The sequence below is a fragment of the Entelurus aequoreus genome, linkage group LG05, assembly GCF_033978785.1.
Source record: "Entelurus aequoreus isolate RoL-2023_Sb linkage group LG05, RoL_Eaeq_v1.1, whole genome shotgun sequence".
NCBI lineage: Eukaryota > Metazoa > Chordata > Actinopteri > Syngnathiformes > Syngnathidae > Entelurus > Entelurus aequoreus.
The window spans coordinates 57,826,078-57,841,464 of NC_084735.1; the positions used below are offsets into that span (position 1 = coordinate 57,826,078).

A 15,387-nucleotide genomic window follows, 5' to 3' on the forward strand; every position below is an offset into this window, starting at 1 on the left:
GAATATCTCTTAAGCAACTAAAACAATAATATATATTAAATAATAATACATTAAAATTAAAAAAATGAAGGCAAATTGAGCCACAATTACTTAACAGCACCATAGGCTCAGTAGGCATTCATTGATTGATTGAAACGTGTATTAGTAGATTGCACAGTACAGTACATATTTCGTACAATTGACTACTAAATGGTAACACCCCAAAAAGTTTTTCAACGTTAATCAATTACTTAATAAATGACCAAGTCGAGGTGATCTACCTCATATATACATATACACACATATCATATATATATATATATATATATATATATATATATATAAATATATATATATATATATATATATATATATATATATATATATATATATATATATATATATACATACATTTATATATATACATTTATATATACAGTATACCATTTATATTTATTTATTTTGCCGTTTTTGTTCACATGTTAAAGGTGTTTTAATGAATATACATGCATGTTTAACATATAGATTCCTTTTTGGTGTATTACCTGATTCTGATGACTTGCATTGATAGGAATCAGACAGTAGTGATGATAACGTCCACGTTTTCAAATGGAGGATAAAAAAAGTTCCTCCTTTCTGTCTAATACCACATGAAAGTGGTTGGTTTTTGGCATCTTATTTGTCCAGCTTCCATATTCGTTTTTATACACTTTACAAGAAATACATTGGCGGCAAACTCCGTAGCTTGCTAGCTTGTTTGCGCTGGCTTTCGGAGACTCTTATTTTGTTAGCGCAGGCGCAATTGAGCGGCACTTTTATTGTGAAGACAGGAACTGTGCGGTCAGTCTTTAGGCTTTTGACGGGAGGTACGGTTGAAATAAAAAAGGGTCTTTTTTTCCTTCACACTTTTGATTGATTGATTGAAACTTTTATTAGTAGATTGCACAGTACAGTACATATTCCGTACAATTGACCACTAAATGGTAACACCCGAATAAGTTTTTCAACTTGTCGGGGTCCACGTGTGACGGTCATGTGACCGCCTGGCTCTGTTTGATTGGTCCAACGTCACCAGTGACTGCATCTGATTGGTGAAACGGAGTCAAACGTCACCAGTGACTGCATCTGATTGGTGAAACGCAGGCATGCGATAGATCTTACTTTGAAGGTCTGTCTGACAAACCAAAACAAACAAAGCGTGCATTAACAGATCGATAAAAATCACTAGCGAGTAGCGAGCTGAATGTAGATAAATGGAGCGGAGTAAAAGTAGCGTTTCTTCTCTATAAATATACTCAAGTAAAAGTAAAAGGATGTTGCATTAAAACTACTCTTAGAAGTACAATGTATCCCAAAAGTTACTCAGGTAGATGTAACGGAGTAAATGTAGCGCGTTACTACCCACCTCTGGAGTCAACCAAGTGACGAAAGTGACATCATAGTGATGATCGCTCATTTTTAGCTGTAATTTTTTTTATGCCTGGTGATCGATTGACACACGATTATAGTTGGAATGGAATTTTAAGTTTTTTTTACTCTATGAGACACCCAGAGTGAACATGAAAATAAAGAATGTGGGATTTACAATATTAACTATGACAGATAAAACACTGAATATTAACATATGAACGTCACACACCCTATCCATTGACATAGTTTACAATCAAGCGAAACGCAACAAAAAAGCAACAAACAGCGAAATATGAACGCGAAGGGTAAAAAAATTAAAAAATCTTTAGAACTTTGCTGAAAAAATCAACTTCCCCGTCTGTCCCTGACTCCAGCATTTCACGCTGGCCGCTCTGGAAACACTCTGTGGAAACACTCCCCACCCACACTGCTTGGTGTCTCGACTGAGCTGCTGTGACTTTGATGACAATAGTAACTAATTAGATGACCATAATAACTAGTGTATCATGCAAAAGCGCAGATTCCAACCATTGAAATACTTTATATAGTTCAAGACTTACGGTCATTTGAAAACATCGCTGCACATCATAAAGACAGCTGGCCCGATTGAAAAGCTCAATGGGCCGCATGTGGCCCCCGGGCCTTCATTTGCCCAGGGTTGTGCTAGCTCCTTCTAGCCTATAGCCTATCATATTTACCTTTTGTAAATGATTGTACTATAAAAGAAGAAAAGACCAACCTTGTGTGTTTATTAGAGGACATTTAAGATGTTAACTGGCTGTCCAGCTTTGCACAAGTAAGCATGCTGCAGGACTGTAATGGACATAGTATCACACATTTTACATGCAAGCACATATCACATACTTGTTTTTTTGCTGATATTGAATCAGCACACCCGTATTCATAGCAAAGAGTCACTTTGTTTTTATCAACTGGTTATGGAATTTGTGTTTCAGTCTGTTTTTTTGAAGACTCCATTTTGCATTAAGTGTTATGATGAAGAGTTAATAATTCACCAAGTAGTGTTGGCAAAGATGAGCAGTGCACTCTTAATTTTTTTTGCCAAAATGGCTTTCAGACCAGAAGTGAAAACACATTATTTAAAAGGTCCATCACATCATTCATTCATTTCCAGTCTCCCCCAGCTGCTCTCGGGCAGAAGACAGTGACCACCCTGGACACCTCACGGCAGGGCCAACACAGATAAACACACAACATTCACACTCACATTCACACAATATAGATAATAGAGTAAAAATTACACAACAAAAAGTGTTACACTGCACACCAACTCAAGCACTTTCCAGAGGTGGGACCAAGTCATTGCTTTGCAAGTCACAAGTAAGTCTCAAGTCTTTGCCCTCAAGTCTCGAGTCAAGTCCCGAGTCAAGACAGGCAAGTCCCGAGTCAAGTCCAAAGTCAAGACTGGAAAGTCTCAAGTCAAGTCCCAAGTCCTGCATTTTGAATTTCGAGTCCTTTCAAGTCCTTTTAACAACAGACTAATATATTTACACAGATTGTGTATGCTTTTAAAACGCTGTATTTATTTATTAAAACAAGTGCATTTGAAATTGCAGGAAAAAAAATAATGCTGACATTGCACTTCATAATAGCACTATTATCCAGTCATTTTAAACATTTAACTCATTCCTTTACAGAATAAACACATTTGAAAAAACAAGTGCAACTGTACTTATTTGCACAAAAGTGTTAACATTGTATTTCCATGGCATATTGCATTGTAACTAGTTCCACAGCACTTTCTATCCTGTTCTTACCTGATCTCATTGATCTCATCTCATACTGAATGTGTGTTGATGTGTGCGTACATATGAAAAACATAACAAAAACATGAACAAAACAATGAACAGAGTTGTACTTTTTAGATGTCAGGGCCCTATGCAATATGTACACATATTGTTAATATAGTACACATTTTAACTGACCTTTATTTGACTATGTTTGTGTTTTTGTAGGTGGCTAAAATATGCGGTGCTGCTGATCGCTGTCTAACGTTACGTTACTGTGTGTGATACATTGATTAACGTAATGTTACGTATAGGTACCTCATGCAGCCCTGCTTAAAAAAAATCACTTGACAAAAAGTATGAATAAGGTTAGCGAACTGCAGTGGACGCAACATATTGCCGTGTTTGCAATGACGTTATAACCATAGACATCTTATAAGTAGACGCAGCATTGGCTGCTGTGACACGAGCAATTTGGCCGCCATCTTGAAGTGGTGATGAGGAGCCGGCGAGCAGCCTAAACTGACAGTTGACAGGTAGAAAACAAAGATGGTGTTCAGCGTTTTCCTACTCAAATGAGCGGACTGTTGAAAATAGGAATCGGGGGATTACTTTTCACAAGTAAGATTTGACATTAATGTACTATTGGTTGTATTTTATTAAAATAATATTACCAGAGTTGAGAAGGAGCAAAGATCTTTAATATTTGTATGTGAAAATCACAAAGAAATCTTCTGGGGGAGGATGACCCTCCTACAGGGGTTTGGTTTACAAACTTTCAGCCCCACCTAAAACAAAATTCACCAGCCGCCACTGATTATGATGCATTCTCATTTTAGGCAAAATATAAGACAATACTTTCTTAACAGTATAATTGTAACCAGGAATAAGTCTTCAAGTAACAATATTCAAATACTAACATTGTTGGGTAAGACAGAATTTGGTTTTATTCTGAATCTAGTGAAACAGATTGGTGGTTTTAGCTGATATAAAGACTTACAGATGTTTATATATGTTTATATTGAAGTATTTGGCAGATGCTTTTATCCAAAGCAACATACATAAAAAATACATATAAAACAATGACTGTAAACATGATCATTTAAGGGAAGAATGTAATACAAAATATCAATACAAAGTGTCAAGACAGAATAAACTCTCTGCTGCTGCAGCAACAGAGATACAGTCTATAAGATATATAGATATCTAATGTTTTCATACATTGTTTATGTAGGATATATGCATGTATATATAACCTAATCATATTGTTTCTTCAACTTAAAAATAGCTGCCCGTTTTTTTCCCCTTTCTCTGGGATTATATTACCAGTTTTGATCTCGGACGTCTGGTCACTTATAGCGTATAAGAATATTATATTACTGTTAAGCAAACTATGAATAATAAAACACGCCAAAACATGTGTCTTTTATCATAGCTACACGTATGACAAAAAAGCGCGTGAAAATGAGTGGTATTCAGTGAGGTAAGATTAATTAAATGCGCTGACAGTTCATTGCTCCTGCCAAATGAATTGCACTAGTGGAGCGGATCACCACTCCAAGATGGCGGCCCCGCGTCTCGTCTGCGCCTGTAGGCAGTAGCGCTCGATGCTGCGTCTACTTATAAGATGTCTATGGTTATAGCGTTAGCAGTGAGTTTACAGCCTCACTGATTTAACTACACAGCAAATAAAAGTCATGTTACTTAGCCAATAAACGTTAGCTTACATTCAAAACTTACCCTTCTCTGTGCATCTTCAAATGTCGAACGAAGTTGGAAGTTGTTACGTCTCCGTCTGTAATATTCGAACTGCATGATTTGCATAGGGCTATTCGTTTTTTGTTGACCGAGTCGTAGTTTTAATACCCGAACGAAATTAACTTTGGCATAATTGTTTCTCACTGCCGCATTGTTTGACAATTCTTCTTCATTGGTTGTCCTGCAATTTGATTGGATGAGAGCTGTGTGATGAAAACAGGGTAGATCTAATTTGATTGGCTGTTGTACTGAGAGCACACCAGCTGACAGGAACAACACGCTGATAGACACAGACAAAGAAAAGGAAAAATACGGAGCGGCGCGCTCCCAAATAACTTTTTAATCTTTGGGTTTTGGGGAAAGTAGCAAGTCATGTCAAGTCAAAAGGCTCAAGTCCAAGTGAAGTCACAAGTCATTGATGTTAAAGTCTAAGTCGAGTTGCAAGTCTCTTTACATTTTGTCAAGTCGAGTCTAAAGTCATCAAATTCATGACTCGAGTCTGACTCGAGTCCAAGTCATGTGACTCGAGTCCACACCTCTGGCACTTTCACAGCCCGCGGCGGCAGGAAAACAACAGCGGCTCGTCTTGAAGTCCTGTGAAGCGGCTGTTGATAGTCGTACTTAATATGTTATTGTCATACTACATCAGAGAAGTTTTCCCACAGTACTCCTAGCTTTTTTATTTTCCAGGTTAAAGTGAAATTGAGTTTGCAACTACACTATATTGCCAAAAGTATTTGGCCGCCTGCCTTGACTCACATATGAACTTGAAGTGCCATCCCATTCCTAACTCATAGGGTTCAATATGATGTCGGTCCACCTTTTGCAGCCATTACAGCTTCAACTCTTCTGGGAAGGCCGTCCACAAGGTTGCGGAGTGTGTTTATAGGAATGTTCGACCATTCTTCTAAAAGCGCATTGGTGAGGTCACACACTGAAGGCCTGGCTCTCAGTCTCCGTTCTGATTCATCCCAAAGGTGTTCTAATGGGTTCAGGTCAGGACTCTGTGCAGGCCAGTCAAGTTCATCCACACCAGACTCTGTCATCCATGTCTTTATGGACCTTGCTTTGTGCACTGCTGCACAGTCATGTTGGAAAAGGAAGGGGCTCGCTCCAAACTGTCCCCACAAGGTTGGGAGCATGAAATTGTCCAAAATGTTTCCATATCCTGGATCATTCAAAGTTCCTTTCACTGGAACTAAAGGGCCAAGCCCAACTCCCAAAAAACAACCCCACACCATAATTCCTCCTTCACCAAATTTCACACTCGGCACAATGCAGTCCGAAACGTACCATTCTCCTGGCAACCTCCAAACCCAGACTAGTCCATCAGATTGCCAGATGGAAAAGTGTGATTCATCACTCCAGAGAACGTGTCTCCACTGCTCTAGAGTCCAGTGGTGACGTGCTTTACACCACTGCATCCCACACTTTGCATTGGACTTGGTGATGTATGGCTTAGATGCAGCTGCTCGGACATGCAAACCCATTCCATGAAGCTCTCTGCGTACTGTACGTGGGCTAATTGGAAGGTCACATGAAGTTTGGAGCTCCATAGCAACTGACTTTGCAGAAAGTCGGCGACCTCTTTGCACTATGCGCTTCAGCACCTGCTGACCCCTCTCTGTCACTTTACGTGGCTTACCACTTGGTGGCTGAGTTGCTGTTGTTCCCAAACTCTTTAATTTTCTTATAACAAAGCCAACAGTTGACTTTAGAATATTTAGGAGCGAGGAAATTTCACGACTGGATTTGTTGCACAGGTGGCATCCTATGACAGTTCCACGTGGAAATCACTGAGCTCCCGAAGGGTAAGGCAAGTTGCAAACAGCCCCTTTAATATGCAGATCAAGACATATAAATAGAGTGTTATGAGATATTTTATACAAACCCCAAAAGCCGTTAAGTTGGCACGTTGTGTAAATCGTAAATAAAAACAGAATATAAAGATTTGCTCATCCTTTTCAATCTATATTCAATTGAATAAACTGCAAAGACAATATACTTAACGTTCAAACTGGAAAACGCTATTTCTTGCAAATTTTAGCTTATTGGAATTTGATGCTTGCAACATGTTTCAAAAAAGCTGGCACAAGTGGCAAAAAAGACTGAGAAAGTTGAGGAATGCTCATCAAACACTTATTTGGAACATCCCACAGGTGAACATGCTAATTGGGAACAGGTGGGTGCCATGATTGGGTATAAAAGCAGCTTCCATGAAAGGCTCAGTCATTCACAAACAAGGATGGGGCGAGGGTCACCACTTTGTGAACAAATGTGTTAGCAAATTGTCGAACAGTTAAAGAAAAACATTTCTCAACGAGCTATTGCAAGGAATTTAGGGATTTCAACATCTACGGTCCGTAATGTCATCAAAAGGTTCAGAGAATCTGGAGAAATCACTGCACGTAAGCAGCTAAGCCCGTGACCTTCGATCCCTCAGGCGATACTGCATCAAAAACCGACATTAGTGTGCAAAGGATATCACCACATGGGCTCAGGAATACTTCAGAAAACCACTGTCAGTAACTACAGTTCATCGCTACATCTGTAAGTGCAAGTTAAAACTCTACTGTGCAAAGCCAAAGCCCTTTATCAACAACACCCAGAAACGCTATCAGCTTTGTGGATGTCTGTGGACGTCTGTGGACGTCGTGTCTTCTGGACCAAAGAGGAAAAGATCCATCCGGATTGTTATAGGCGCAAAGTTCAAATGCCAGCATTTGTGATGGTATTGGGGTTGTTGCCCAAGGCATGGGTAACTTATCAAATCAAATCAAATCAACTTAATTTATAAAGCACATTTAAAATTTACCACAGGGGTAGCCAAAGTGCTGTACAATGGGCAGGTTAAAAGATAATACGAAAACCTAGCAAACACAACACAAACAGAGCACGATAAAAAAAAAAAAAAATACAATAAATAAAACATAAAAACAGGTTCACAGCAGGTGTATTATGGGGCGCCACAGCAGGATGGATATCACTCAGTGTTAAAAGCCATGGAATAAAAGTATGTTTTAAAGAGAGATTTAAAAACAGGAAGAGAGGAGGCCTGTCTAACACTCAGAGGTAGGTCGTTCCAGAGCTTGGGAGCAGCAGCGGCGAAAGCTCTGTCACCTCTAAGCTTCAGCCTTGTGTCAGGGACCGTCAGTAGCAGCTGATCGGCTGATCTTAGGGATCGGGTGGGGCAGTAAGGCTGAAGGAGGTCGGAGAGATACGTTGGAGCGAGGTTGTTTAGACATTTAAAAACAAATAAAATTAGTTTAAAATTGATTCGGTAACGCACAGGGAGCCAGTGAAGGGACGCTAATATTACATATGCTTACACATATGTGAAGGCACCATTAATGCTGAAAGTTACATACAGGTTTTGGAGCCACATGTTGCTATCCAAGCAACATTATCATGGACACCCCTACTTATTTCAGCAAGACAATGCCAAGCCACGTGTTACAACAGCGTGGCTTCATAGTAAAAGAGTGTGGGTACTAGACTGGCCTGCCTGTAGTCCAGACCTGTCTCCTATTGAAAATGTGTGGCGCAATATGAAGCTTAAAATACGACAACGGAGACCCCCGGACTGTTGAACAACTTAAGCTGTACATCAAGCAAGAATGGGAAATAATTCCCCCTGAAAAGCTTCAAAAAGTGGTCTTCTCAGTTCCCAAAACGTTTACTGAGTGTTGTTAAAAGGAAAGGCCATGTAACACAGTGGTAAAATAGAAAAAGTAGGTAGAATCCCCGTTTGACTGCATTGTTAGCCACCTCCTGCTCACAGTTGTTTTTACTATTTAGGAAGAGAAAGGCATGTGTGTTCTTGTCTCACAGAAGGACTGTGGAAGATAGGTAAAATTCAAATACAGGGCAAGGTAAAATTCAAATACAGGGCAGTGTTTTTAACAGGTCCTGAATAAAAGACTTTGTTGTCCATTGCTCCCTTCGCAAGAAATTGATGTTAGACTAGCACAGCCATGTAGGAAACAACTACCCTCAAATGACCCCAAGTGTTGGTTTGAGAACACACACTTTCATCCGAGCAGACGGGCTGTAAAAACACAAGCTCACACATTGTGTAAGTTTGAAGGCATGAAAATGAATTAAATTCCGTCCCCATGGTTTAGCAATGCCTGCCATCATTCCTGAGCGCTTCAGGTCAATCATGCAATGTTTCTTCTGGGATGCGAGGCTGCACAAAAAGAGGCACAGGTTGCTTAGCAACTGCACACGGAAGGAGATAATTACATTGTCCTGATGTTGCCTCAGTCCTTTGTTTTATGTTAACAAAAAAGTTGTTGTTCGAACCTGCTGTGAGTTAATTGTTGCTTGTACAAAGTACTTCAAAAAAAGTCACAAAACTGCAGCTTAGCATCAAGAAGGTATTGGAATTTGACAAAAACAAACAATGAATACATGAAAAACACTTAAACACTAAATCCTATACAATAAAAATATGTTGTTATATTTCAGTGGAACATTTTGGTCCAATTCCAATGAACACCCTACTCACTACCATTAACCCTTACTCACTACCACTACACCGTATAAATGAAGCAACAAGGGGTAGAGCTTTGTAATCTTCCAGAGGAATGGGGACACCACTGGCTACGTCACTGCATAGTTAACGTTCGGGCATGTAAGCGACCAGTTCTTACGTTTGCACATACGTCACACCTAGGATACTGGTACCAAAATGTATATTGATACTTTTCAAAACAAAGAGGACCACAAAAAATGGCTTCAATTTAACAGAAAAACATATGATACATTTAACATACATTTCTTACTGTACTCAAAGAACAATTCTAGAAGACTATAATTGAAACTGAAAGGCAAAAGAGCTTTTCTTATTGTAATCAATTTTACTTATCATCCGCCACAATATATTTAGGTTAGAATGGAATAAAAAAAAGCTTGATTGACATTGAAATAAATGCTTCACGATTTATGGTTGCCAGTTTTGATCGGTTCTTTAATATAAATTCAATAATCAGTAAATAATAATATTATATGGCTAAAACTACACATATAAGTAGCAGGTACAGCATACAGTGTTAAAGATAAAACGCAAATTAAATTGTGGGAATTTGAAAATTCAGTCAATTCACTATCATTATAGTTTACGTTACGTGGGCGGTTTTGACACCGCTAATAATTAGCAACAAGTCAAACAGCTGTGTGCGTGTCTAGGTATATACATTGGCATGTGTCAAGCTGTTAACTACCGTAATTTCCGGACTATAAGCCGCACATGACTATAAGCCGCACCAGCTTAATTTAGGGGAAAATACAGATTGCTCCATATATAAGCCGCACCCGACTACAAGCCGCAGGGTTTTGATGTGTAATTACCGTAGTATATAGGGGTTCCTGCTACCACGGAGGGGATTGTCGGGACAGAGATGATTGTTTGGGAACGCAAAGCGTCCCATTTATTAACAATAAATCTTTCAATCATTCAATCAAACTTTCACATCTTTGACATGGCGAACAGCATTCGTGCAGAGTACAAATAATACAACGGTGCAAAGTAATACAAAGTGCTCGCCTGTACGTTATCAAAATAACCAGCCTACCGGTATATGAAAAGTCAGTCTTTAATCATTGTGTCATCGTCTTCCTCCTGCGTACTAAAACCACCGAAATCCTCTTCGTCAGTGTCGGAGAAGAACAGGCCGTAAATAAGCCGCACCGTTGTATAAGCCGCAGGGACCAGAACGAGGGGAAAAAGTAGCAGCTTATAGTCCGGAAATTACGGTATATTACCTGTCACTCTTTCAACTCCTTGTGCAGATCTGAATGACACCTGCTTAGGTCAATAAATAAATGAAATATTATTATGAATAAATAAATATTTACCTAAGTTTGAAGCAAATGTGGTAATACTGTATTACCACCTTTGGCAAGGCATGTTTCAAAGGCCTACTGAAACCCACTACTACCGACCAAGCAGTCTGATAGTTTATAGATCAATGATGAAATCTTAACATTGCAACACATGCCAATACGGCCGGGTTAACTTATAAAGTGCAATTTTAAATTTCCCGCTAAACTTCCGGTTGAAAACGGCTTTGGATGATGACGTATGCGCGTGACGTAGCCAGTGAAACAGAAGTATCGGTACCCCATTGAAAACAATACAAAAAGCTCTGTTTTCATCTCATAATTCCACAGTATTCTGGACATCTGCGTTGGTGAATCTTTTGCAATTTGTTTAATGAACAATGAAGACTGTAAAGAAGAAAGTTGTAGGTGGGATCGGTGTATTAGCGGCTGGCTGTAGCAACACAACAAGGAGGACTTACTTGGATAGCAGGCGCGCTAGCCGACGCTAGCCACCAACCGCATCTGTGATCGGGTGAAGTCTTTCGTCGCGCCGTCGATCGCTGGAACGCAGGTGAGCACGGGTGTTGATGAGCGGATGAGGGCTGGCTGGCGTAGATGGAGCGCTAATGTTTTTATCATAGCTCTGTGAGGTCCGGTTGCTAAGTTGCTAAGTTAGCTTCAGCGTCGTTAGCAACAGCATTGTTAAGCTTTGCCAGGCTGAGAATTATTAACCGTGTAGTTACATGTACATGGTTTAAGAGTATTGTTGATCTTCTGTCTATTCTTCCAGTCAGGGATTTATTTATTGTCGTGTATTGTCGTGGAGATAAAATCACTGTGAATATCCATTTCGCATTCTTGACTCTCATTTTCAAGAGGATATAGTATCCGAGGTGGTTTGAAATACAAATCCGTGATCCACAATAGAAAAAGGAGAGAGTGTGTAATCCATTGAGCCAGCTTGTACCTAAGTTACGGTCAGAGCGAAAAAAGATATGTCTTGCACTGCATTCTAGTCCGTTACTCTCACGTTCCTCATCCACAAATCTTTCATCCTCGCTCAAATTAATGGGGTAATCGTCGCTTTCTCGGTCCGAATCGCTCTAGCTGCGTTGAAAATAATAGGAAAATATGAGGAGGCGACTAACTGACAGCGTCACGCTACTTCCGGTAGGGGCAAGGCTTTTTTTTATCAGAGACCAAAAGTTGCGAACTTTATCATCGTTGTTCTATACTAAATCCTTTCAGCAAAAATATGGCAATATCGCAAAATGATCAAGTATGACACATAGAATGGATCTGCTATCCCCGTTTAAATAAAAAAAAAAACATTTCAGTAGGCCTTTAAAGCACCGTTTGCAGCACATCACTTCTGTGTTTTGAAGCCAAAATAGCTTCATATTGCGCTTTACGTAGTTTCTTTATTAACCAGTAGAATTGCTTTTTTTTTTGCCATTCTCCCTCTCCACACAGTTTCTGTTTTTATGCGCTCTTCGTGTGTGCGTGTTGGTACAAACATGCACAAAAAAATAAAATAAAAATAAAAGTACCGGTATTTTTCAAAGGCACTATAGAACCTGTTTTGATTAATTAGTACCGCAGTACTGGATTAGTAGCAGTATAGTGTACAATCCTACTCCCACCATAACAAAAACAAACTGGCAGCAATGGAGTTCATGGTTGAGATCGTTTTTTTATCAATCATCATGCTTCAGTTGATGAGTTAATGAAGAACTGAATGGGGAAGAAGCAGCCATCAATGACTGTTGTCTCGAGGGGCAGTATTGGGACTGGCCCTAAGTTCATCAGACAAAAATGAGACAATAACGCCTCTCTAACATGAGCTTATTATTAAAATGTGTACATGCTGTCTATGAATGCTTCAAGCACACCAATGCTGAATGTTTGTATACTTTATAGAATTAACTAAGTGTTCACTCGACTTCCATGTGCTTTAATTTTCCTCAGGGACAAATGTAAGCGCTATTTTCTACAAATGGCATTATTCATATTGTGTTATTGTGATACGTATTGTAACAAGAATAAATGTAAGTTATTTTCAAGGAATGTATATTGTTTAAGTGAACAGTTAAAATGATCAGTGTACTTTAATTTGAAGGCTTGCGACTTTTGCCTGTGAGCTGAACAGAAAGTGACAGGTTGTATGTGTTCTTTGACTTCACTAAAGAAGTTGATGGTGACAAAGGGGCAACATGGTCGTTCTACCGTGTGAGTTGACACGCAGCCGACTCAACGAGTAAGACCAAACCCTGTGTCATCACTTCAAAACGGGTTGTATTAGGACTGGGCTTCATACACATGAAGTGACCAGCTGAAATAGACACTACAACAATAATAGCAAATCCAGTTCTTCTCATGAAAAAATTTACATTTGCAAAATTGTACTGCAGATAACTACACGGGATATACGTTAACTTGTGTGTGTATGAATTCAGAACTCAATTTCCTGTTTCCATATAAAGTGTGTGTAGAACCTGCTGCCAACACACTACCGGAGGCAGTGTGCAGGTAAGACAATGCTTTATCGTCCATAAATAAGTCAGGAATATAAATAAACAGAAAAGCGTGCCGTTTGCACGGGAAGCTATGGCAAAGCTAACGGAAAAGCTTAGCATAGAAAACACAAGCAAAGAAGCAAGAAATCATCAAACGTAACAGTTGTGTGAAGCAAACAAGACAGCCAGCCTGAGTGTGGCGAAAAGCAGGAATAAGTAGCTCTCTGATCAGTGCCCGGGAGCAGGTGAGCGTCCCAAACACTAATCAGAGGCAGGTGAAACTAATCAGCACCCATGGAAACCAAGAACACACAACCCCAAGGGTGCTGAAAATGAACTAAGGTAATCTTTAACTAAACAAAACATGATCTGGGCAATGAATCATGACAATTAGGCCTTTTTAAGCAGTAAACTGCAGTTGATTGTTATGGACCCCGCAAAGGAGTATAATAAGTCCAGTACATTTCTCAATAATGATGAATTAAGTGTTTAGTGAAGTCAAGTGGAGGGATAAGCAGAGGTGGTGCTTTTTGCTGATAATGGAATTATGTGGAAAAGAGGTAGAAATACAAATTATATAGTAAAAAATATTAAAAAAGCGGTAAATAAAGTACAAGAATGTGGAACAGCTTGGGGTTTGAGATCTTCAGTTGGGAGTACCGAAGTCAGGGATTTTACAAAAAGGAAGGTTTAAAACAAGCTTTGGATCAAATCTTATGCTAAAAATATAGAAGAGGTACACATATGGTTGTATACATATATTTACGTGGACCCCGACTTAAACAAGTTGAAAAACGTATTTGGGTGTTACCATTTAGTGGTCAATTGTACGGAATATGTACTGTAATGTGCAATCTACTAATAAAAGTTTCAATCAATCAATCAACTGGTCAATCCATACAGATCAAAATGTGGAGAAAAGTAAAAAGGAGTTGAATATAATGAGGGGTAAACATTAGGGGGGCCAATAGACTGGCACTGAAAGCAATATATATCAATTTAATTACATCTATAATTGATTATGGCTGCATCATTTATCGGTCTGCTTCAAAAACATTACTTGAGAACATTGTTAGGATAGCTTGTGGACTACCAAATCAACCGCAGTGGCAATGAATGAAAAACCTTCAGACATAAGGAGAACTCAACTGCAAGCAGTTTATTGGGCAAAACTAAAAGGGTCCAGGGAAGGAAATCCTACTCACCAAGTGCTACTCAACTGCTAAGAAATAGGAAAGAAAAATAGTAAGTGTTTCGAATGGAGAATAGAAGATCTATGTAAAAAAGTTCAAATGGAAAATATGATAGTTAGCCTAACAGTTCCAATTCCTGCAATACCAATTTGGATGTAAGTCATTATCAGATGTAACAAATTATTGAGAAAACATATTCAGAATATGTATAAATATATACAGATGCATCAACAACTATAAATAATAATAAGAAATGTAGTAGTTATTCCACAAAAAGCATAGTATTGAATAAAAGAATTGGCAACAATTTATCAGTTTTTACAGGGGAATTGGTAGCAAATTCCACTGCAGTTAATTTGATAGAGGAAATTAAAGCAAGTAAAGTAGCTGCGTGCTTGTATTCTAGTAGTGCAATAATCAGCAGAGCAAACATAGCTTGTAAAACAAAGCAGGGTTTAGGAAAAATAAAGCAGAAAGTGTAGTAACACTTCTGTGGGTACCTGCTCACAGATGAGTTGAGGGGAACGATAGTGCAGATAAGTATGCAAAGCAAGCAATAACAACTAAAACTGAAATAAAGATGGAAATCAATCAAGTAAAAACTAGAGTTAAGAAAGAACTAAACAGAAAATGGCAGGATAATTGGAATAAAGAAACAAAAGGGAGGCAATAGTCCAAAGTGTAGGAGTAATAAGAAGTGGCAATAGAAATAGGAAGGAGGAAGATTTCATCACAAGAATGAGGTTAGCTCATATATCTCATTTAAACTAAGAGAGAAACATAATACAGGGTGTGTGATTATTGTAATTGAATAAAGCATGTAATAATACAGTGTAGGATATATAATAGTGATAGAGAAATAATGAAAAATAAGTTAATGAAAGAGAAAGTTATTTCCGCAGTGGACCATATATTAAAGCAGCACTAAGTAACTTCTCAACCTTCACCTTTTTTTTT

At 38.7% G+C, this 15,387-nt stretch overlaps 1 protein-coding gene across 1 annotated transcript in view; it reads right to left on the reverse strand.

The window, feature by feature from the left end:
- The window catches only part of LOC133650790 (autism susceptibility gene 2 protein homolog), a 451,545-nt gene that overhangs the window by 301,032 nt on the left and 135,126 nt on the right, over positions 1 to 15,387 (reverse strand). The window lies entirely within an intron of this gene.